Genomic DNA, 24,884 nt, shown 5'->3' on the forward strand with positions numbered 1-24,884 from the left:
ACCCCCCACCCCCCCCCACACACCACCCCCCCACCCCCCCCCACACACCCCCCCCACCCCCCACACACACACCCCCCACCCCCCCCACACACACACACCCCCCACCCCCCCACACACACACACCCCCCACCCCCCCCACACACACACACACACCCCCCCACCCCCCCCACACACACACACCCCCCACCCCCCCACACACACACACCCCCCACCCCCCCACACACACACACCCCCACCCCCCCACACCCCCCCCACCCCCCCACACACACACACCCCACCCCCCCCCCACACACACACCCCCCACCCCCCACACACACAAAACCCCCACCCCCCACACACACACACACCCCCACCCCCCCACACACACACACCCCCCCACCCCCCCCACACACACACACCCCCCACCCCCCCACACCCCCCCCCCCCCCACACACACACACCCCCCACCCCCCCACACACACACACACCCCCCACCCCCCCACACACACACACCCCCCACCCCCCCACACACACACACCCCCCCACCCCCCCACACACACACACCCCCCCACCCCCCCACACACACACACCCCCCACCCCCCCACACACACACACACCCCCCCACCCCCCCACACACACACACCCCCCACCCCCCCACACACACACACCCCACCCCCCCACACCCACACCCCCCCACCCCCCCCACCACACACACACACCCCCCACCCCCCCACACACACACACCCCCCACCCCCCCACACACACACACCCCCCACCCCCCCACACACACACACCCCCCCACCCCCCCCACACACACACACCCCCCACCCCCCCACACACACACACCCCCCCCCACCCACCCCCCACCCCCCCACACACACACACCCCCCACCCACACACACCCCCCACCCACACACACCCCCCACCCCCCACACACCCCCACCCCCCACCCCACCCCCCACACACACACACCCCCCCACACACACACCCCCCCACACACACACACCCCCACACACACACACCCCCCACACACACACACCCCCCACCCCCCACCCCCCCACACACACCACACACCCCCCCACCCCCCCACACACACACACACCCCCCACCCCCCCCACACACACCCCCCCTACCCCCCACACACACACCCCCCCACACACACACACCCCCCCCCCACACACACACACCCCCCCCCCACACACACCCCCCCCCCCACACACACACCCCCCCCCACACACACACCCCCCCCCAACCCCCCCCCACACACACACCCCCCCCCAACCCCCCCCCACACACACACCCCACCCCCCCCCACACACACACCCCCCAGCCCCCCACCACACACACACCCCACCCCCCCCCACACACACACCCCCCAGCCCCCCACACACACACACCCCCCAGCCCCCCACACACACACACCCCCCAGCCCCCCACACACACACACCCCCCAGTCCCCCACACACACACACAGCCCCCACCCCCCCACACACACACACACCCCACCCCCCCACACACACACACACCCCACCCCCCCACACACACACCCCCCACCCCCCCCACACACACACACACCCCCCACCCCCCACACACAAACCCCCCAGCCCCCCACACACAAACCCCCCAGCCCCCCACACACACACACCCCCCAGTCCCCCACACACACACAGCCCCCACCCCCCCACACACACACACAACCCACCCCCCCACACACACACACACACCCCCCACCCCCCCCACACACACACACACCCCCCACCCCCCACACACAAACCCCCCACCCCCCCACACAAACCCCCCACCCCCACACCCCCCACCACCCCCACACACACACACCCCCCACCCCCACACACACACACACCCCCCATCCCCACACACACACACACCCCCCATACCCCACACACACACACACCCCATACCCCACACACACACACCCCCCATACCCCACACACACACACCCCCCATACCCCACACACACACACCCCCCATACCACCCCCACACACACCCCCCATACCACCCCCACACACACCCCCCATACCACCCCCACACACACACCCCCCACACACACACCCCCACCACCGCCCCACACACACCCCCCCCCACACACAGATGACCAAAAGCTTGATCAAAGAGGTAGGTTTTTTAAGGAGCTTCTTAAAGGAGAAGAGAGAGAGCGAGAGAGATGGAGAGGTTTAGGGAGGGAATTCCAGAGCTTAAGGCCTTGGCAGCTGAAGGCACAGCCACCAATGGTGAAGTGATTAAAATCGGGGATGTAGACCAAGGGTGTCAAACATACGGCCCGTGGGCCAGACCCAACCCCTTCATCCAGCCCGCCATGCAAGGGAGCAAGTCGGGACCTAGCGAGGGTGGGAGTCGGGGCTCTGCGAGTCCTGGGGGGGATGAGGGAGTGAGTCGGAGTCGGCGAGACCTTGAGGAGGGGGGCGGGGGTAGAAGCGAGTCAGGGAGTCCTGGGCCCAACTGTGTGGCCCGCGGGAGGTGCATTAGAATCCAAACCGGCCCGCTATCCGAATGAGTTTGACACATTGTAGACGGTGCCACGAGCTAGTGAGTACAGAAATAGGAGGATAGAGCAGATGAATGCGTGGTTGGAGAGTGTGCAGGAGGGAGGGCTTTAGATTCCTGAGGCATTGGGACCGCTTCTGGGGGAGGTGAGACCTGTACAGGCCGGACGGGTTGCACCTCAACAGAGCCGGGACCAATATCCTCACGGGGTGTTTGCTAGTGCTGTTGGGGAGGGTTTAAAATAGCTTGGCAGGGGGATGGGAACCAGAGAATAGATTCAATAGTCAGGTGGAAGTAAAGCTGGAATTGGAAAGCAAGAATGTTGAAAGTGAATTTGAAAGACAGAGCAAACAAGGGCTAGAAACTAGTCAACAAGCAGGTCTGGCTGTACTAAATGGTATATACTTCAATGCAAAGAGTATAGCGAATAAGGTAGATGAGCTGAGAGCACATTAGCATGGACAGAGGATTGGCTAACTAACAGAGAACAAAGAGTCAGGATAAACGGTTCATTCTCTGGTTGGCAACCAGTAACTAGTGGGGTCGCAGGGATCAGTGTTGGGATGCCAACTACTTCCAAGTCATGAATGTAGATTGTAAGAAGCGATTGAGTGTAACGTAGCCAAGTTTGCTGATGATACAAAGATGGGAGCAAAAACGATGTGTGAGGAGGACACAAAAAATCTGCAAAAGGACATAGACAGGCTAAGTGAGTGGACAAAAATTTGGCAAATGGAGTATAATGTTGGACAATGTGAGGTCATGCACTTTGGCAGAAAAAAAAAATCAAAGAGCAAGTTATTATTTAAGTGGACAAAGATTGCAAAGTGCTGCAGTACAGCGAGACCTGGGGGTACTTGTGCATGAAACACAAAAAGGATAGTATGCAGGTACAGCAAGTGATCAGGAAGGCCAATGGTATCTTGGCTTTTATTGCAAAGGGGATGGAGTATAAAAGCAGGGAAGTCTTGCTACAGCTATACAAAGTATTGGTGAGGCCACACTTGGAATACTGAGTGCAGTTTTGGTTTCCATATTTACAAAAGGATATACTTGCTTTGGAGGCAGTTCAGAGAAGGTTCACTAGGTTGATTCCGGGGATGAGGGGGTTGACTTATGAGAAAAGGTTGAGTAGGTTGGGCCTCTACTCATTAGAATTCAGAAGAATGAGAGGTGATCTTATTGAAACGTATAAGATTATGAGGGGGCTTGACAAGATGGATGCAGAGAGGATGTTTCCACTGATAGGGGAGACTAGAACTAGAGGGCATGATCTTAGAATAAGGGGCCACCCATTTAAAACTGAGATGAGGAGAAATTTCTTCTCTGAGGGTTGTAAATCTGTGGAATTTGCTGCTTCAGAGAGCTGTGGAAGCTTGGAGATTGAATAAATTTAAGACAGAAATAGACAGTTTGTTAAACGATAAGTGGTTATGGGGTTACGGGGAGCGGGTGGGGAAGTGGAGCTGAGTCCATGATCGGATCAGCCATAATCTTATTGAATGGCGGAGCAGGTTCGAGGGGCCATATGGCCTACTCCTGTTCCTATTTCTTATGTTCTTATGTAGGTAGACATTTAGGAGTATGATATTATAGCTATTACAGAGACATGGCTAAAAGAGGGGCAGATATGGCAGCTCAACATTCCTAGTTACAGGATTTTCAGACTGGATAGAGAGAGGGGTAAAAAAGGGAGGGGGGTTGCGGTATTGATTCAAGAATCTATTACAGCTGTGAGGAGGGATCAAATGAGGCCATATGGGTCGAACTGAAAAACAAAAAAGGGGCGATCACACTGCTGGGCATGTACTATAGACCCCCAAAGAATGAGAAGGAGATACAAGACCAAATATGTAGGTAAATTTCTGAGGTGCAAAAACTGTAGGGCAGTAATAGTAGGGAATTTCAACTATCCTAATATTAACTGGGACAACATTAAAGTGAAGGGTATAGAGGGTGCAGAATTCCTAAACTGCATTCAAGAGAACTTTTTTAGTCAGCATGTAGCAAGCCCAACATGGGAGGGGGGCAGTTCTGGATTTAGTTTTCAGGAATGAAGCTGAGCAGGTGGAAGGGGTATCAGTGGGAGAGCATTTAGGTGCTGGTGACCATAATTCAGTTAGATTTAGGATAGTTATGGATAAGGACAAGGTTAGACCAGGAATACAAGTTCTAAATTGTGGAAAAGCCAACTTTGCTAAGCTGAGAGGTGATTTAGCCACAGTGGACTGGAAACAGCTACTTGAAGGTAAATCAGTGTCAGAACAGTGGGGGGCATTCAGTGAGGAGATCCGGAGGGCTCAGGCCAAATATGTGCCCTTAAAGAAAAATCTAGAGCCCCCTGGATGTCTCGGGGCATACAGGGTAGGATAAAGAAAAAAAGGGAGGCTTATGACAGATACCGAGGGCTAAAATACTGCAAAATCTCTAGAGGAGTAGAGAAAGTCTAGGGGTGAAATTAAAAGGGATATTAGGAAAGCAAAGAGAGAGCATGAAAAATTCTTGGCAAGTAAAATCAAGGAAAACCCAAAGATATTTTATAAATATACTAAGAGCAAGAGGATAACTAAAGAAAGGGTTGAGCCTATTAGAGACCGCGAGGGTAATCTGTGTGTGGAGGTGGAAGATGTGGGTATGGTTCTTAATGAATACTTTGCGTCTGTTTTCACAAAAGAGAGGGGCGATGCAGACACTATTATCGAGGAGAAGAAGTGTGAAATATCAGCTGAAATAAACATAGTGAGAGAGAAGGTATTAAGGGGTTTAGCAGCTCTGAAAGTGGATAAGTCCCCAGGCCCGGATGAAATGTATCCCAGGCTGTTAAGCAAAGCAAAAGAGGAAATAGCAGCGGCTTTGACCATCATTTTCCAATCCTCTCTGGCTTCATGTGTAGTGCCGGAGGACTGGAGGACTGCTAACGTGGTACCTTTGTTTAAGAAGGGAGAAAAGGATAGACCAAGTCATTATAGGCCAGTCAGCCTAATCTCAGTGGTGGGAAACTTATTGGAAAAAATCCTGAAGGACAGAATAAATCTTCATTTAGAAAGACACTGATTAATCCGGGACAGTCAGCACGGATTTGTTAAAGGAAGGTCGTGTCTGACTAACTTGATTGAATTTTTCGAGGAGGTAACCAGTAGGTTCGATGAGGGCAGTGCCTATGATGTAGTGTATACAGATTTTAGCAAAGCTATTGATAAGGTCCTACATGGCAGACTGGTCACAAAAGTCAAAGCCCATGGGATCCAGGGCAAAGAGACAAGTTGGATCCAAAATTGACTCAGAGGCAGGAAGCAAAGGGTAATGGTTGATGGGTGTTTTTGTGACTGGAAGGATGTTTCCAGTGGGGTTCAGTACTAGTTCCTTGCTTTTTGTGGTATACATCAATGATCTAGACTTGAATATAGGGGGTATGATTAAGAAGTTTGCAGATGATACAAAAATAGGTTGTGTGGTTGATAATAAAGAAGAAAGTTGCAGACTGCAGGAAGATATCAATCAACTGGTCAGGTGGGCAAATGGAATTTAGTCCAGAGAAGTGTGAGGTAATGCATTTGGGGAGGGCTAACAAGGAAAGGGAATACACATTAAATGGTAGGACACTGAGAACAAAGGGACCTGGGAGTGCATGTCCACAGATCCCTGAAGGTAACAGGCCGGGTAGATAAAGTGGTGAAGAAGGCATATGGAATGCTTGCCTTTATTAAGCGAGGCATAGAATATAAGAGCAGATGGGTTATGCTTGAACTGTATAAAACACTGGTTAGGCCACAGCTGGAGTAGTGTGTGCAGTTCTGGTCACCGCATTACAGGAAGGATGTGATTGCACTGGAGAGGGTAGAGGAGATTTATGAGGAGTGGCGAATCTAAGCTATGAAGACAGATTGGATAGGCTGGGTTTGTTTTCCTTGGAACAGGAGGAGGCTGAGGGGAGACCTCATTGAGGTGTATAAAACTATGAGGGGCCCAGATATAGTGGATAGAAAGGGCCTATTTCCCTTAGCAGAGGGGTCAACAACCAGGGGGCAGAAATTTAAAGTAATTGGTAGAAGGTTTAGAGGGGATTTGAGGAGAGGGTTGTGGGGGTCTGGAACTCACTGCCTGATAGGGTGGTAGAGGCAGAAACTCACACCATATTTAAAAAGTACTTGGATGTGCACTTGAAGCGCCGTAACCTGCAGGATTATGGACCTAGACCTGGAAAATAGGATTAGGCTGGATAGCCTCGTTGACCATGCGGACACGATGGGCTGAGATGGCCTCCTTCCGTGCTGTAAACTTCTATGATTCTAGGATAGTGATGGTGCGGATATGTGCAGCTATAATTCCACCATAATTCAATGCTCCATGTCATGAGCTAGTTAAGAATTAGTTACACTCAGCAAAAGATACCAGATAAGTTTGAACCTTTGTCAAGGCTGGATATGACCTTTCAAGGAATAAGTCTCAGAAAGCACCAGATAAGCTAATCCATAAAAGCTACTACTGAACAGTCACATGAGAGGACACCCTAGTACAATGTTTAAGAATCGAATTGGTTGTTGTCTTGTCATTTTTCTGCAACAGAACACCAATCCAACCCAACAGAATGGCCATTTTTAACCTTTGCAAAGCAAGATGGAAAGCACTTAACCACCACTTTGTAATTTGCTTCAGTAAACCTCATTCCAATTCTCGTGCACAACAATTAAGAGATCACATGGCTCTTTTACTTTTTTCCTACTTTGATCTCAGCTACATATCCTGAAACTTAAATCTTTCCCCTTGATTTTTTATACAATTCACATTTGGAATATTGGTACATAGATGATGTCACAACTGTAATCATTTTGAAATAATGAACACCTTTCAACTAATTACCAAAAAGCATTCTATGGTAAGATCATACAAGCAAGTTTATTTTACAGGAGCCAGCCAACTAGACCTCTATAGTTTTCCAGTCAGATGCTATCCTGAACTGCAACAGTAGGACATGCAGAGAATGGACGGCAGCGTAGATTCACAAACATGTGGATTTATGAATCTGTTGCTTTAAGGCCACCTGATTCAACAGAGTAAACCCAGAGACCCAGTCTCATATTGTCACTCGTAAGAATGACCCCAAGAAAATCTTTCCAAGTCCAAGAACCACTCCTGTGGGTAATTTTATACAGTTCTTTGAACACTGCAGTATTTGCAAATATCATAAGGGTGTCCTCTCAAGCTCTCCTTGAGTCAGAGGAGGCTCAGGGAAGAACTAATTGAGGTGTATAAAATTATGAGAGGCCTGGATAGAGTGGTTAGAAAGGACCTGTTTCCCTTGGCAGAGGGGTCAATCACCAAGGGGCATAGATTTAAAAGTAATTGGGGGGAGGTTTAGAGGTGGTATGAGGGGAAATTTCTTCACCCAGAGGGTGGTGGGGGTCTGGAACTCACTGCCTGAAAGAGTGGTAGAGGCGGGAACCCTCACCACATTTAAAAGATACTTGGATGTGCACTTAAAGTTCTGTAACCTAAAGGGCTACGAACCAAGAGCTGGAAAGTAGGGTTCGGTTGGATAGCTCTTGGTCGGCATGCGCGGACACGATTGGCCAAAATGGTCTCCTTCCGTGCTGTAAATTTCTATGATTTTTCTATGATTCCAATCACTCTCTGACAGGGTTACATGGAGACGTCATACAAACAATCGATATGAACAAGGGAAAGCATCTCTTCAACTAAATTTCCATACAGCTTTCAGCCAACTAGAGCCATCTAATCCGCTTTGATATTTCCATCAATGTAGCCTCAAAACAGCAGGGGCAACAGAAATGCTGCCACAAGAAGATCAACGCTGAAGTACTCAAAGACCCTGCAAAGAAAGCCCTACTGAGCCAACACCTCAAAACCAACCTGATGCCCTCCAATGATCCGGAGCCGCAGTGTCCACAGTGCTTGGTCTGTCCACAAGTCCATCATAATTAGCACCTGTGAAGAGACTCTTGGTTACTCTATCAGAAAACATCAAGGTTGGTTCGATGAGGGGTATCAGAGAGAGAGCATTTTGGTGCTCGAGATCATAATTCAGTAAGATTTAGGATAATTATGGAAAAGGACAAAGGTGGACCAGGAATAAAAATTCTCAATTGGTGTAAAACCAATTTTGCTGAGCTGAGATGGGATTCGGCCAAAGAGGACTGGAAACGGCTACTTGATGGTAAATCAATGTCAGAGCAGCGGGAGGCATTCAAGGAGGAGATCCCGAGGGTACAGAGCAAATATGTTCCCTTTAAAAAAAGGGTGGGGCTAACAAATCTCGAATCCCTTGGAGCCCCAAGGGACATGCAGGGTAGGATAAAGAAAAAAAGGGAAGCTTATGACAGATACTGCAGAAACTCGAGAGGAGTATACCAAGTGCAGGGGTGCAATTAAAAAAGATATCAGGAAAGCAAAGAGAGAACATGAAAGAATGTTGGCAAGTAAAATCAGGGAAACCCAAAGATGTTTTATAAATACATTAATAGCAAGAGGATAACTAGAGAAAGAGTGGGGCCTATTAGAGACCATAAAGGAAATGTGTGTGTGGGGAGGTGGAAGACGTGGGTAGGATTCTTAATGAATATTTTGCATCCATTTTCACAAAGGAGGGGGGGTGATGCAGACTTTGCAATGAGGGAGGAGGAGTGTGAAATATTAGATGAGATAAACATAGCGAGAGAGGAAGTACTAAGGGGCTCAGTAGCTTTGAAAGTGGATAAATCTCCAGGCCCAGGTGAAATTCATTCCAGGCTGTTAAGAGAAGTAAAAGAGGAAATAGCAGAGACTCTGACCATCATTTTCCAGTTCTCGCTGTCTACAGGTGGTGGCTTTATCCAGTGGGGTTCCGCAGGGCTCAGTGCTGGGTCCCTTGCTTTTTGTGGTATATATCAATGAATTGGACTTGAATGTTGGGGGTATGATTAACAAGTTTGCAGATGACACTAAAATAGGTTGATAATGAAGAAGAAAGTTGCGGACTGCAGGAAGATATCAATGTACTGGTCAGGTGGGCAGAACAGTGGCATCGTGTCCACGCCAGCCGACCAAGAGCTATCCAGCCTAATCCCATTTTCCAGCTCTTGGTCCGTAGCACTGTAGGTTATGACACTTTAAGTGCACATCCAAGTATCTTTTAAATCTGCCTCTACCACCCTTTTAGACAGTGAGTTCCAGATTCCCACCACCCTCTGGGTGAAGAAATGTCCCCTCATATCAGCTCTAGACCTTCCCCCCCATTTATATCAAATCTATGTCCACTGGTTGTTGACCCCTCTGCGAAGGGAAATAGGCCCTTTCTATCCACTATATCTGGGCCCCTCATAATTTTATACATCTCAATCAGGTCTCCCCTCCTCTGTTCCAAAGAAAACAGACCCAGCATCTCCAATCTTTCATCAGCCAAAATTTTACAGTCTTGGCAACATTTTTGTAAATCTCTTCTGCACCCTTTCCAGTGCAATCACATCTTTCCTGTAATGTGGTGACCAGAACTGCACACAGTACTCCAGCCTAACTAGTGTTTTATACAGTTCAAGCATAACCCATCTGCTCTTATGTTCTATGCCTCGGCTAATAAAGGCAAGCATTCCGTATGCCTTCTTAACCACCTTATCTACCTGATGTGCTACCTTCAGGGATCTGTGGACATGCACTCCAAGGTCCCTTTGTTCCTCTACACTTCTCAGTGCCCTACCATTTAATGTATTCCCTTGCCTCGTTAGCCCTTCCCAAATGCATTACCTCACACTTCTCCGGATTAAATTCCATTTGCCACTGTTCTGCCCACCTGATATCTTCCTGCAGTCCGCAGTTTTCTTCTTCATTATCAACCACACGGCCGATTTTTGAATAATCTGCAAACTTCTTAATCATACCCGCTACATTCAAGTCTAGATCATTGAAATATACTACAAAAAGCAAGGGAACTAGTACTGAGCCCTGCGGAACCCCACTGGAAACATCCTTCCAGTCACAAAAACACCCATCAATTATTACCCTTTGCTTCCTGCCTCTATGCCAATTTTGGATTGAACCTGCCACTTTGCCCTGGATCCTGTAGGCTTTTACTTTTGTAACCGGTCTACCATGCGGGACCTTATCAAAAGCTTTGCTAAAATCCATATACACTACATCATACACAGTGCCCTCATCAATCCTCCTGGTTACCTCGAAAAATTCAATCCCTTAACAAATCTGTGCTGACTGTCCTTGATTAATCCATGCCTTTCCAAATGAAGATTTGTCCTGTCCCCCAGGACTTTTTCCAATAATTTTCCCACCACTGAGGTTGGGCCGACTGGCCTGCAATTATTTGGTCTATCCCTTTCTTCCTTTTTAAACAATGGTACAACATTAGCAGTCCTTCAGTCCTCTGGCACCACACTTGTAGCCAGAGAGGACTGGAAAATGATGGTCAGAGCCTCTGCTATTTCCTTCTTTGATTCTCTTAGCCTGGGATACATTTCATCCGGGCCTGGGGATTTATCCACTTTCAAAGCTGCTGAGCCCCTGAATTCTTCCTCTCTCACTATGTTTATCTCATCTAATATTTCACCCTCCTTCTCCCTCATTGCAAAGTCTGCATCACCCCTCTCTTTTGTGAAAACATATGCAAAGTATTCATTAAGAATCATACCCACATCTTCTGCCTCCACACAGAGATTTCCTTTATGGTCTCCAATAGGACCCACACTTTCTATAGTTATCCTCTTGCTCTTAATGCATTTATAAAACATCTATGGGTTTTCCCTGATCTTACTTGCCAACATTCTCTCATACTCTTTCTTTGGGGAAGCATGGCGGAGAAGTATTCTTGCTGCGAATCTATGACCTCATCTCCCTTTATCTGGAAGGAGGAGAGCATGCCAGGGGATCTCAGAGACGCCGTAAATCGTGACCATCTTCAAGAAAGGGGACAAGTCCGACTGCGGTAATTGGAGGAGTTTCCCTGCTGTCTGCCGCAGGGAATGTCATCGCAAGAATCCTCCTCAATCGTCTCTTCCCAGTGGCTGAAGAGCTCCTCCCAGAGTCGCAATGCGGATTCCGCCCGCTAAGGGGCACAATGGACATGATCGTCACCGTGCGACAAATCCAAGAAAAATGTCGGGAGCAGCATCAACCTCTGTACATGGCTTTCTTTGACCTCAAGGGCCTTCGACTCTGTCAACCATGAGGAATTATGGAGTGTCCTTATCAAATCCGACTGTCCTCAAAATGTTGTCACCATCCTCCACCTGCTTCACGCATGCAAGCTATGATTCTTACCAACGGGTCCACCACAGAACCAATTCACGTACGGATGGGGTCAAGCAAGGCTGCGTCATCGCACCAACATTCTTCTCAATCTTCCTCGCTATAATGCTTCATCTCACCTTTAACAAACTCCCCACTGGAGTGGAGTTAATCTACAGGACAAGCGGGAAATTGTTCAACCTCCGACCCCTCCAGTTCAGATCCAAGGGTGGCCCAACCTCTGCCATTGAAATACAATATGCAGATGACGCTTGCGTTTGCGCACACTCAGAGTCCGAACTCCAAACCATCGTTGACATCTTCACTGAAGCGTACGAGATTCTGGGCCTCATATTAAACATCCGTAATACAAAGATCCTCTACCAACCTCCCCCCATCACACAGTACTGCTCCCCGGTTATCAAAATCCACAATGAGATCTTGGACAATGTGGACCACTTCCCACACCTTGAGAGCCTACTATCATCAAGAACAGACATCGATGATGAAGTCCAACACCGCCTTCAGTGTGCCAGTGCAGTCTTGGGCCTCCTGAGAAAAAGAGTGTTCGAAGACCAGGATCTCAAACCAAGCTCATCATCTTGGGAGCAGTAGTGATAACCGCCCTCCCTATATGCTTCAGAGACATGGACTATGTACAGCAGGCACCTCAAAGCACTGGAGAAGTACCTCTGCATTGCCTCTGCAAAATCCTGCAAATCCATTGGCAGGATAGTTATACCAACGTCAGTGTTTTCGCTCAGGCCAACATGCCCAGCATCGAGGCATTGACCACGCTCAACCAGCTCCGGTGGGCAGACCACATTGTCCGCATGCCTGATACAAGACTCCCGAAACAAGCACTCTACTCCGAGCTACGTCACGGCAGGCGAGCCCCAGGAGGGCAGAGAAAACACTTCAAGGACACCCTCAAAACCTCCTTGAAAAAATGCAACATCCCCACTGACTCTTGAGAATCCCTGGCCCAAGACTGCTCAAAGTGGAGGAGGAGCATCCGAGAAGGCAACAAACACTTCGAGTCTCTTCGCCGGGAGCACGCGGAAGCCAAGTACAAACAGCGGAAGGAGCGCACGACAAACCAAGCACACCACCCACCCACCCACCCCTCCCTCCAACCACCACCTGCCCCACCTGTGACAGAGACAGTAGATCCCGCATTGGTCTCATCAGTCACCTGAGAACTCATTTTAGTGTGGAAGCAAGTCATCCTCGACTCTGGGGGACTGCCTAAGAGGAGTATTATATTTTAAAACACTGGGTAGGACAGGGTGATATGTCTCTTCACTTCAAGAAACTGTATTTGAACTAGTGACAGACAAAGCGATAGTCTTCCCTGATAAAGGTTCAGACGATCTCTAGCCATTTTTAGGTAGTGTACATTAACACTGGTTGTGATTCATGACTACGGAATACCAAAGGGCTGAAAACGCTAGCGGGAGTTGTGTACAGACCACCAAACAGTAGTAGTGAGGTTGGGGACAGCATCAAACAAGAAATAAGGGATGTGTGCAATAAAGGTACAGCAGTTATCATGGGTCACTTTAATCTACACATTGATTGGGCTAACCAAACTGGTAGCAATGCGGTGGAGGATGATTTCCTGGAGTGTATTAGGGACGGTTTTCTAGAACAATATGTCGAGGAACCAACTAGAGAGCTGGCCATCCTAGACTGGGTGATGTGTAATGAGAAGAGACTAATTAGCAATCTTGTTGTGCGAGATCCTTGGGGAAGAGTGACCATAATATGGTAGAATTCTTTATTAAGATAGAGAGTGACACAGTTAATTCGGAAACTAGGGTCCTGAACTTAAGGAAAGGTAACTTCGATGGTATGAGACGTGAATTGGCGAGAATAGACTGGCAAAGGATACTTAAAGGGTTGACGGTGGATAAGCAATGGCAAACATTTAAAGATCACATGGATGAACTTCAGCAATTGTACATCCCTGTCTGGAGTAAAATAAAACTGGGAAGGTGGCTCAACCGTGGCTAACAAGGGAAATTAAGGATAGTGTTAAAACCAAGGAAGAGGCATATAAATTGGCTAGAAAAGGTAACAAACCTGAGGACTGGGAAAAATTTAGAATTCAACAGAGGAGGACTAAGGGTTTATAGGGGGAAAATAGAGTAGGAGAGGACGCTTGCAGGGAACATAAAAACTGAATATGTGAAGAGGAAAAGATTAGTGAAGACAAATGTAGGTCCCTTGCAGTCGGATTCAGGTGAATTTATAATGGGGAACAAAGAAGTGGCAGACCAATTGAACAAATACTTTGGTTCTGTCTTCACGAAGGAAGACACAAATAACTTTCCGAATGTACTAGGGGACAGTGGGTCCAGTGAGGAGGAGGAATTGAAGGATATCTTTATTAGGCGGGAAATTGTGTTAGGGGAAATTGATGGGATTGAAGGCCGATAAATCCCCGGGGCCTGATAGTCTGCATCCCAGAATACTTAAGGAAGTGGCCCTAGAAATAGTGGATGGATTGGTGATAATTTTCCATCAGTCTATCAACTCTGGATCAGTTCCTATGGACTGGAGGGTAGCTAATGTAACACCACTTTTTTAAAAAAGGAGGGAGAGAGAAAACGGGTAATTATGGATCGGTTAGCCTGACATCAGGAGTGGGGAAAATGTTGGAATCAATCATTAAGGATGAAATAGCAGCGCATTTGGAAAGCAGTGGCAGGATCGGTCCAAGTCAGCATGGATTTATGAAAGGGAAATCATGCTTGACAAATCTTCTGGAATTTTTTGAGGATGTAACTAGCAGAGTGGACAAGGGAGAACCAGTGGATGTGGTGTATTTGGACTTTCAAAAGGCTTTTGACAAGGTCCCGCACAAGAGATTGATGTGCAAAATCAAAGCGCGTGGTGTATTGGGGGTAATGTACTGACGTGGATAGAGAACTGATTTGGCGGACAGGAAGCAGAGAGTCAGGATAAACGGGTCGTTTTCAGAATGGCAGGCAGTGACTAGTGGAGTGCCGCAGGGCTCAGTGCTGGGACCCCAGCTCTTTACAATATACATCAATGATTTGGATGAAGGAATTGAGTGTAATATCTCCAAATTTGCAGATGACACTAAACTCGGTGGTGGTGTGAGCTGTGAGGGGGACGCCAAGAGGCTGCAGGGTGATTTGGACAGGTTAGGTGAGTAGGCAAATGCATGGCAGATGCAGTATAATGTGGATAAATGTGAGGTTATCCATTTTGGGGCCAAAAACACGAAGGCAGATTATCTGAATGGCGGCAGATTAGGAAAAGGGGAGGTGCAACGAGACCTGGGTGTCATTGTTCCTTAGTCATTGAAGGTTGGCATGCAGGTACAGCAGGTGGTGAAGAAGGCAAATGGTATGTTGGCCTTCAGAGCTAGGGGATTTGAGTATAGGAGCAGGGAGGTCTTACTGCAGTTGTACAGGGCCTTAGTTAGGCCTCACCTGGAATATTGTGTTCAGTTTTGGTCTCCTAATCTGAGGAAGGACGTTTTTGCTATTGAGGGAGTGCAGCGAAGGTTCACCAGACTAATTCCAGGGATGGCTGGACTGTCATATGAGGAGAGACTGGATCAACTGGGCCTTTATTCACTGGAGTTTAGAAGGATAAGAGGGGATCTCATAGAAACGTATAAGATTCTGACAGGACTGGACAGGTTAGATGCGGGAAGAATGTTCCCGATGTTGGGGAAATAGTCTTAGGATAAGGGGTAGACCAAATGAGATGAGGAGAAACTTCTTCACTCAGAGAGTTGTTAACCTATGGAATTCCCTGTCGCAGAAAGTTGTTGATGCCAGTTCATTGGATATATTCAAGAGGGAGTTAGATATGGCCCTTACGGCTAAGGGGATCAAGGGGTATGGAGAGAAAGCAGGAAAGGGGTACTGAGGGAATGACCAGACATGATCTTATCGAATGGCGGTGCAGGCTCGAAGGGCTGAATGGCCTACTCCTGCACCTATTTTCTATGGCTGTATTTCCATTACCTACCACTACGAGACACTATTGTCCAAACATCTCAACACAACAAACAACTCAAAAGAACATTCACCAACACGTCCAATTATATAAACTCTCCTTTTTTATGGCAGCGTTAAATCCTCTGATTGCCAAAATGTAATCTCATACCTCAAGCAAACATATAACCAATGTTGTCCACATCACCTGTTCATCGGAAAGAAAATCCTTCCATAGCTGGTGAAAAGATAGAGGCAAAATACTGCGGATGCTGGAAATCTGAAATTTAAACAGAAAATGCTGGAAATACTCAGCAGATCAGGCAGCATCTCTGGAGAGAGAAACAGTTAACGTGTCAGGCGGGTGACGTTTGCTCTGGTTGAACGGTTATTATTAGGATAATCTCATAGTTGAAGTGACAAACCCAGAAAAACAAATTTTTACTTATTTTGGTTTAACAACAAAATCTATTTTAATGCTGAAAGGTAAACTCCACATCCTGCATTTAGATGAATTTAGTCATAGAATCATACAGCACAGAAGGGGACCATTCGGCCCATCGTGCCTGTGCTGGCTCTTTGAAAGAGCGATCCAATTAATCCCACTCCCTGCTCTTTCCCCATAGCCTGGCAATTATTTCCTTTCCAAATATTTAACCAATTGCTTTTTGAATGTTACTGTTCAATCTGCTTCCACCACCCTTTCAGACAGTACATTCCAAATCACAATACCTCACTGCATGAAGAAAATTCTTCTCTCATCTCTGGCTCTTTTTCCAATTACTTTAAATCAGTGACTTCTAGTTACCGACTCTCCTGCTAGTGGAAACAGTTTCTCCTTATATACACCAGTGGCAGGTTGGAGGTGCGGTGGCCCAGGAGCAGCTTGGGGGCACCAACCTGCGAGAAACCACCAGCAGCAGGTCGGGGCCATAAAAGGAGCAGAGGTGCGGTGGCCCGGGAACAGTGTGGAGGCAGGCCACTTCAGGAAGCAGTGCGAGCTGGTGCAGGAGAGCGACGTCTTGGAGGAGGGAGACTGGATTGGATGTCACCATAACCCAGATCGCTGATTGGAGTGCGGGCAGGTACAGCAGGGGCTGTGAGGTCGGGGCGCGGGAACGGCGAGAGATTGCAGTGCGATGTGATCGGGGTCCAGGAAAGGCGAGGGCCCAGGGGCAGCACGGACCAGCCCACACTGCGATATGTGTGCGCTCTAGGTCCATGCAGCAGAGCTGGTCTCCAGTCGTCTTGGTTAATCCTTGCCACTGGACCAAGACCTAGCTCTGTCAAGCCCGTGTGGTGGCTGGTGTGGTAAAAAAATCCATGCACAGGCATCTTCCACCCTTCAACATATAGTTCGGGACCTGGAATATTAGGTCCTTCAATGAAACACCTGTGAACTCATCCCTTTTTGGTGTGGAAGCAAGTCATCCTCGATACGAGGCACCGCCTAAGAAAAAGATTACTCGATTCAAAATTTTGAATATCTCTATTAAATCTCCCCTTAACCGTCTCTGCTCTAAAGAGAAAAATCCCAACTTCTCCAATCTCTTCACATAACTGAAATGCCTCATACCATTTTAGTAAATCGCCTCTGCACCCTCTCTAAGGTCTTGCCATCCTTCCTAAAGTGTGGTGCGCAGAATTAAACACCACTCCAGCTGGGGCCTAACCAGTGATTTATAAAGGTTTAGCATAGCCTCCTTGCTTTTGTACTCGAAGCCTTGATGTATAAAGCCAAGAATCCCGTGGGCTTTTTTTTAAAAACAGCCTTCTCAATTTGTTCTGCCACCTTCAAAGATTTTGTATGTAAACTCCCAGGTCTCTCTGTTCCTGCATCCCCCTTAAATTTGTTCCACTTAGTTGATATTGCCTCTCATCATTCTTCCTACCAAAGTGCACATTTCACACTTGTCTGCATTAAATTTCATCTGCCATGAGTCTTCCCATTTCACGAGTCTGCTTATGCCCTCCTGATGTCTGCTATTATCCTCCTCACTGCATTTCCAAGTTTCGTGTCATCTGCAAACTTCCAAATTGTGTCCCGTATACTCAAGTCTAGGTCATTAATATATATCAAAAAGGGGTGTGGTTCCAATAACAACCCCTGTGAGACACCGCTGCATACTTCCCTTCAGTCTGAAAAACAACCACTTACCATTATCTGCCTTCTGTCCCTTAACCAATTTCATATCCACACAGCCATTGCCCCTTTAATCCCATGTGTTTTAATTTTGCTACAAGTCGATTGCATGGTACTTTATCAAACCCCTTTGAAAGTCCAGATACACAACATCAGCTGCACTACCCTCATCAACCCTCTCCATTACTTCATCAAAGAACTCAAGCAAGTTTGTCAGACATGATTTGCCTTTAACAAATCCGTGCTGGCGGTCATTTATCAACCCGTGTCTTTCCCAGTGACCAGTACTTTTGTCCCAGACTACTGCCTCAAAGTTTCTACATGTTAGGCTGGTTGGTCAGTCAGTCTTATTGTTTTTGATTCCTCCGAACTAACATTTCCCCTATTTGGACAACTCTTGTAAACCACTACGTTTTTGCTTGTTGTACAAGATGTAATCCAAACAGTTAGTTGAGGTTGTAATGCCTTTATTCTTCATCATATAGATGTGTTTAAAATCACCACGGTTTCTAAATTGTCAGACTGCTTGTCCGACATGCAGTTCCTATGAGAAGACATTTTCTCCAATTGAATATTGGAAAGACCGAAGCCATTGTTTTCGGTCCCCGTTTCCTAGCCACCAACTCTATCCCTCTCCCCAACATCTGTCTGAGACTGAACCAGACGGTTCACAGCCTTGGTGTCATATTTGACCCTGAAATGACTTTTCGACCAGATATCCACAGCATAATCAAGACCGCCTATTTCCACCTCCGTAACATTGCCCGACTACTGAAGCCCTCATCCATGCCATTGTTACTTCTAGACTTGACTATTCCAACGCACTCCTGGCTGACCTCCCACATTCTACCCTATGTAAACTAGAGGTGATCCAAAACGTGGCAGTCTATGTCCTAACTCACATCAAGTCCCGCTCACCCATCATCCCTGTGCTCGCTGACCTACATTGACTTCCGGTTAAGCAATGCCTCGATTTCAAAATTCTCAACCTTATTTTGAAATCCCTCCAAGGCCTCGCCCCTCCCTATCTCTAATCTCCTACAGCCTCCCCTCCGCCCGGCCCTCCCCCAAGATGTCTGCGCTCCTCTAATTCTGCCCTGCTGGGCATCCCTGATTATAATCGCTCAACCATTGGTAGCTGTGCCTTCTGTTGCCTCGGCCCCAAACTTAAACACTCTGCCTAAACCTCTTCACCTCTCTTTCTTCCTTCAAGACACTCCTTAAAACATACCTCTTTGACCAAGCTTTTGGTCACCTGTGCTAATTTCTACTTTTGCAGCTCGGTGTCAATTTTTTAAATCTCTCAATACTCCTGTGAAGCGCCTTGGGAAGTTTCACTATGTTAAAGGCGCTATATAAATACAAGTTGTTGTTGTTAATCCATCAACATTTTACTGATTGTATAATGGAAACCTCCACTGATGCTCTTTCTTAAAATAGAAATCTCGTGTGCGAAAATTCACGGCAAATATTAGTTCAACAACTTATTATCTTTTCCTGCTACGTCACCACCAAAAATGATATTCACTCAAGGCTGAGAACATAACAACATAAGAAATAGTAGCAGGAGTAGGCCACCTGGTCCCTCGAGCCTGCTCCGCCATTTAATAAGATCATGGCTGATCTGATCATGGACTCAGCTCCACTTCCCTGCCCGCTCCCCATAACACTTTATTCCCTTATCACTCAAAAATCTATCACTGCCTTAAATATATTCAGTGACCCAGCCTCCACAGCTCTCTGAGGTGGATAATTCCATAGACTTACAACCCTCTGAGATAAGAAATTTCTCATCTCAGTTTTAAATGGGCGGCCCCTTATTCTGAGACTATGTCCCTAGTTTTAGTTTCCCCTGTGAGTAGAAATATCCTCTCTGCATCCATCTTGTCGAGCCCCCTCATTATCTTGTATGTTTCGATAAGATCATCTCTCATTCTTCTGAATCCAATGTGAAAAGGCCCAACCTACTCAACCTATCTTCAGAACCCTCATCTCCAGAATCAACCTAGTGAACCTTCTCTGAACAGCCTTCAATGCAAGTATATCCTTCCTTAAATACGGAGACAAAAACTGTATGCAGTACTCTAGTTGTGGCCTCACCAATGCCCTGTACAGTTGTAGCATGACTGCTCTGCTTTGATACTCTCTCCCCCTTGCAATAAAGGCCAACATTCCATTTGCCTTCCTGATTATTTGCTGTACCTGCATAATAACTTCTTGTGTTTCATGCATAAGGACTCCCAGGTCTCTCTGCACTGCAGCACTTCGCAAATTTTCCCCATTTAAATTATAATTTGCTTTTCTATTTTTTCTGCCAAAGTGGATAACCTCACATTTTCCCACATTATACTCCATCTGCCAAATTTTTGCCCACTCACTTAGCCTGTCTATATCCCTTTGCAGATTTTTTGTGTCCTCCTCACAATTTGCTTTCCCACCCATCTTTGTATCATCAGCAAACTTGGCTACATTACACTCGGTCCCTTCATCCAAGTTATTAATATAGATTGTAAATAGTTGAGGACCCAGCACCGATCCCTGCGGCACCCCACTAGTCAATGTTTGCCAACCGGAAAATGAACCATTTATCCTGACGCTCTGTTTTCTGTTAGTTAACCAATCCTCTATCCATGCTAATGTATTACCCCCAACCCCATGAGCTTTTATCTTGCACAGTAACCTTTTATGTGACACCTTATCAAATGCCTTCTGGAAATCCAATACACCACATCCACTAGTTCCCCTTTATTCACCCTACTCGTTACACCCTTTAATGCTTTACTTTTCCACCTCTCTCAGTTATGCAACAAATTACCCCTTCATCAGAGAAATAAAAGTTTGCATTAGTACAGATGAGGGAGGCCATTCAGCACATCTATCTAGCTTCCACAGAAACCTATCATTTCCCCCATGTCTCTCATCATATCCTTCAGACATCACAAAGCTGTTTGAAGTGCAGCAAGTGTTAGGCAGGGAAACACAGCTGGCATAGATTCCACAAACAGCAATGAAATGAACGAGCAGTTGATAGGATATTAGTAGCAACTAGTTGGAGGATGTTGGCCAGAACATTGAGAGAACACTCTGATCATATAATTATGCAGTTGAATCTTTAAAACTGAGAGACATGTAAAATGAGAGATGTCCATATAACATAAATGGAATGATATGCTTATTATAAAAACAACTTTGTAGCTGCCCAGACATCTTGATGCGAGTCACCTTCTCCCCTGAGTAAAAGATAAAATGCAGCTCACCAAGTTTGAAAATTGGAGACGATCACATGCAGTAAAATGTTTTCTACACAAGAAATAGGAGCTGGAGTAGGTCATATCACCCCTCTAGCCTGCTCCACCATTCAATATGATGGTGGACTATATACAGCAGACACTTCAAAACGCTGGAGAAGTACCAGCAGCTCCTGACGGATCGCATTGCGGCACTGGAGCTGCGGGTGGATGAGCTCTGGAACATCCACGATGCTGAGAATGACATGAATAGCATGTTTAGTGAGTTGATCTTACCGCAGGTAAAGGGTACACAGCCAGATAGGGGATGGGTGACCAACAGGAAGAGCAGTGCAAGGAAGGTAATGTAGGGGTCCCCAGCGGTCATCCCCCTGCAAAACAGATACACCACTTTGGGTACTGTAGGGGGGTGGGGGGGAGGATGGCTCATCAGGGGAGGGAAGCAGCAGCCGACAAGTTCATGGCACCGTGGGTGGCTCTGCCGCACAGGAGGGCAGGAAAAAGAGTGGGAGAGCTATAGTGATAGGGGATTCAATTGTAAGGGGAATAGATAGTCGTTTCTGCGGCCGCAACCGAGACTCCAGGATGGTATGTTGCCTCCCTGGTGCAAGGGTCAAGGATGTCTCGGAGCGGGTGTAGGACATTCTGAAAAGGGAGGGTGAACAGCCAGTTGTTGTGGTGCATATTGGTACCGACGATATAGGTAAAAAAAGGGATGAGGTCCTACAAGACGAATTTAGGGAGCTAGGAGCTAAATTAAAAAGGAGGACCTCAAAAGTAGTAATCTCAGGATTGCTACTGGTGCTACATGCTAGTCAGAGTAGGAATCGCAGGAAACTCAGATGAATACGTGGCTTGAGGAGTGGTGAAGAGGTGCGTCGCTGACTCGGGAGTAGCGTCGAGGAGGTGCGTGGAGAGGCGTGCCGGTGCAGCTATGGGGAGAAGGCAAAAAATAAGTAGAAAGAAACAGAAAGGTGACGTCACAGCCAAGGGGGTAAGTGATTGGCTGGTGATTGGGGAGTAGTTTTTCTTTTTTCTCTTCTATAACAGTGAGTAAACTTCAGCATTGTTGTTGCCTATCTAAGGGTTAAGTCATGGCAGGAGAGCTCGGTCACGTGTTATGCTCCTCCTGTACCATGTGGGAACTCAGGGACGCCTCCAGTGTCCCTGACGACTATGTGTGCGGGAAGTGTATCCACCTCCAGCTCCCGACAGACCGCATTGCGGAGTTGGAGCTGAGGGTGGATTCACTCTGGAGCATCCACGATGCTGAGAATGACGTAAATAGATCATTTAGTGAGTTGGTCATACCGCAGGTGAAGGGTCCACAGCCAGCTAGGGAATGGAAGACCAGCAGGAAAAACAGTGCAAGGGTCCCCTGCGGTCATCCCCCTGCAAAACAGATACACCGTTTTGAGTACTGTTGAGGGGGATGACTCATCAGGGGAGGGCAGCAGCAGCCAAGTTCATGGCACCGTGGCTGGCTCGACTGCACAGGAGGGCAGGAAAAAGAGTGGGAGAGCAATAGTGATAGGGGATTCGATTGTAAGGGGAATGGATAGGCGTTTCTGCGGCCGCAACCGAGACTCCAGGATGGTATGTTGCCTCCCTGGTGCAAGGGTCAAGGATGTCTTGGAGCGGGTGCAGGACATTCTGAAAAGGGAGAGTGAACAGCCAGTTGTCGTGGTGCACATTGGTACCAACGATATAGGTTAAAAAAAAAGGGATGAGGTCCTATGAGATGAATTTAAGGGGCTAGGAGCTAAATTAAAATGTAGAACCTCAAAAGTAGTAATCTCAGGATTGCTACCAGTGCCATGTGCTAGTCAAAGTAGGATTCGCAGGATAGCTCAGATGAATACGTGGCTTGAGCAGTGGTGCAGCAGGGAGGGATTCAAATTCCTGGGGCATTGGAACTGGTTCTGGGGGAGGTGGGACCAGTACAAACCGGACGGTCTGCACCTGGGCAGGACTGGAACCAATGTCCTAGGGGGAGTGTTTGCTCGTGCTGTTGGGGAGGAGTTAAACTAATGTGGCAGGGGGATGGGAACCAATGCAGGGAGACAGAGGGAAACAAAAAGGAGACAAAAGCAAAAGACAGAAAGGAGATGAGTAAAAGTGGAGGGCAGAGAAACCCAAGGCAAAAAACAAAAAGGGCCACTGAATGTAAAGGGGCTGCAGGTGGGGTCAAAACTAAAAATCATGGATTAAAAACTAGTATTAAAACACTCTACCTAAACGCACGCAACATTCGAAATAAAGTAAATGAGTTTACGGCACAAATCATTACAAATGGGTATGATTTGGTGGCCATTACAGAAACATGGTTGCAGGGTGGCCAAGACTGGGAATTAAACTTACAGGGGTATCTGACAATTCGGAAAGATAGACAAGAAGGGAAAGGAGGTGGGGTAGCTCTGTTAATAAAGGATGATATCAGGGCAGTTGTGAGAGACGATATTGGCTCTAATGAACAAAATGTTGAATCATTGTGGTTGGAGATTAGAGATAGTAAGGGGAAAAAGTCACTGGTGGGTGTAGTTTATAGACCCACAAATAATAACTTCACGGTGGGGCAGGCAATAATCAAGGAAATAATGGAGGCATGTGAAAAAGGAACGGCAGTAATCACGGGGGATTTTAACCTACATATCGATTGGTCAAATCAAATTGCACGGGGTAGCCTGGAAGAGGAATTCATAGAATGCATACGGGATTGTTTCTTAGAACAGAAAGTTACAGAACCTACAAGGGAGCAAGCTATCTTAGATCTGGTCCTGTGTAATGAGACAGGAATAATAAATGATCTCCAAGTAAAAGATCCTCTCGGAATGAGTGATCACAATATGGTTGAATTTGTAATACAGGTTGAGGGTGAGGAAGTAGTGTCTCAAACGAGCGTACTATGCTTAAACAAAGGGGACTACAGTGGGATGAGGGCAGAGTTAGCTAAAGTAGACTGGGAACACAGACTAAACGGTGGCACAATTGAGGAACAGTGGAGGACTTTTAAGGAGCTCTTTCATAATGCTCAACAAAAATATATTCCAGTGAAAAAGAAGGGCGGTAAGAGAAGGGATAACCAAGGAAATAAAGGAGAGTATCAAATGAAAAACCAATGCGTATAAGGTGGCCAAGGTTAGTGGGAAACTAGAAGATTGAGAAAATTTTAAACGACAGCAAAGAATGACTAAGAAAGCAATAAAGAAAGGAAAGATAGATTACGAAGGTAAACTTGCGCAAAACATAAAAACAGATAGTAAAAGCTTTTACAGATATATAAAACGGAAAAGTGTGACTAAAGTAAATGTTGGTCCCTTAGAAGATGAGAAGGGGGATTTAATAATGGGAAATGTGGAAATGGCTGAGACCTTAAACAATTATTTTGCTTCGGTCTTCACAGTGGAAGACACAGAAACCATGCCAGAAATTGCTGGTCACAGGAATGTGGGAAGGGAGGACCTGGAGACAATTACTATCACTAGAGGGGTAGTGCTGGACAGGCTAATGGGACTCAAGGTAGACAAGTCCCCTGGTCCTGATGAAATGCATCCCAGGGTATTAAAAGAGATGGCGGAAGTTATAGAAGATGCATTCTTTATAATCTACCAAAATTCTCTGGACTCTGGGGAGGTACCAGTGGATTGGAAAGCAGCTAATGTAACGCCTCTGTTTAAAAAAGGGGGCAGACAAAAGGCAGGTAACTATAGGCCGGTTAGTTTAACATCTGTAGTGGGGAAAATGCTTGAAACTATCATTAAGGAAGAAATAGCGGGACATCTAGA

This window comes from Pristiophorus japonicus, chromosome 2 (assembly GCF_044704955.1).
Source record: "Pristiophorus japonicus isolate sPriJap1 chromosome 2, sPriJap1.hap1, whole genome shotgun sequence".
Classification (NCBI taxonomy): Eukaryota; Metazoa; Chordata; class Chondrichthyes; family Pristiophoridae; genus Pristiophorus; species Pristiophorus japonicus.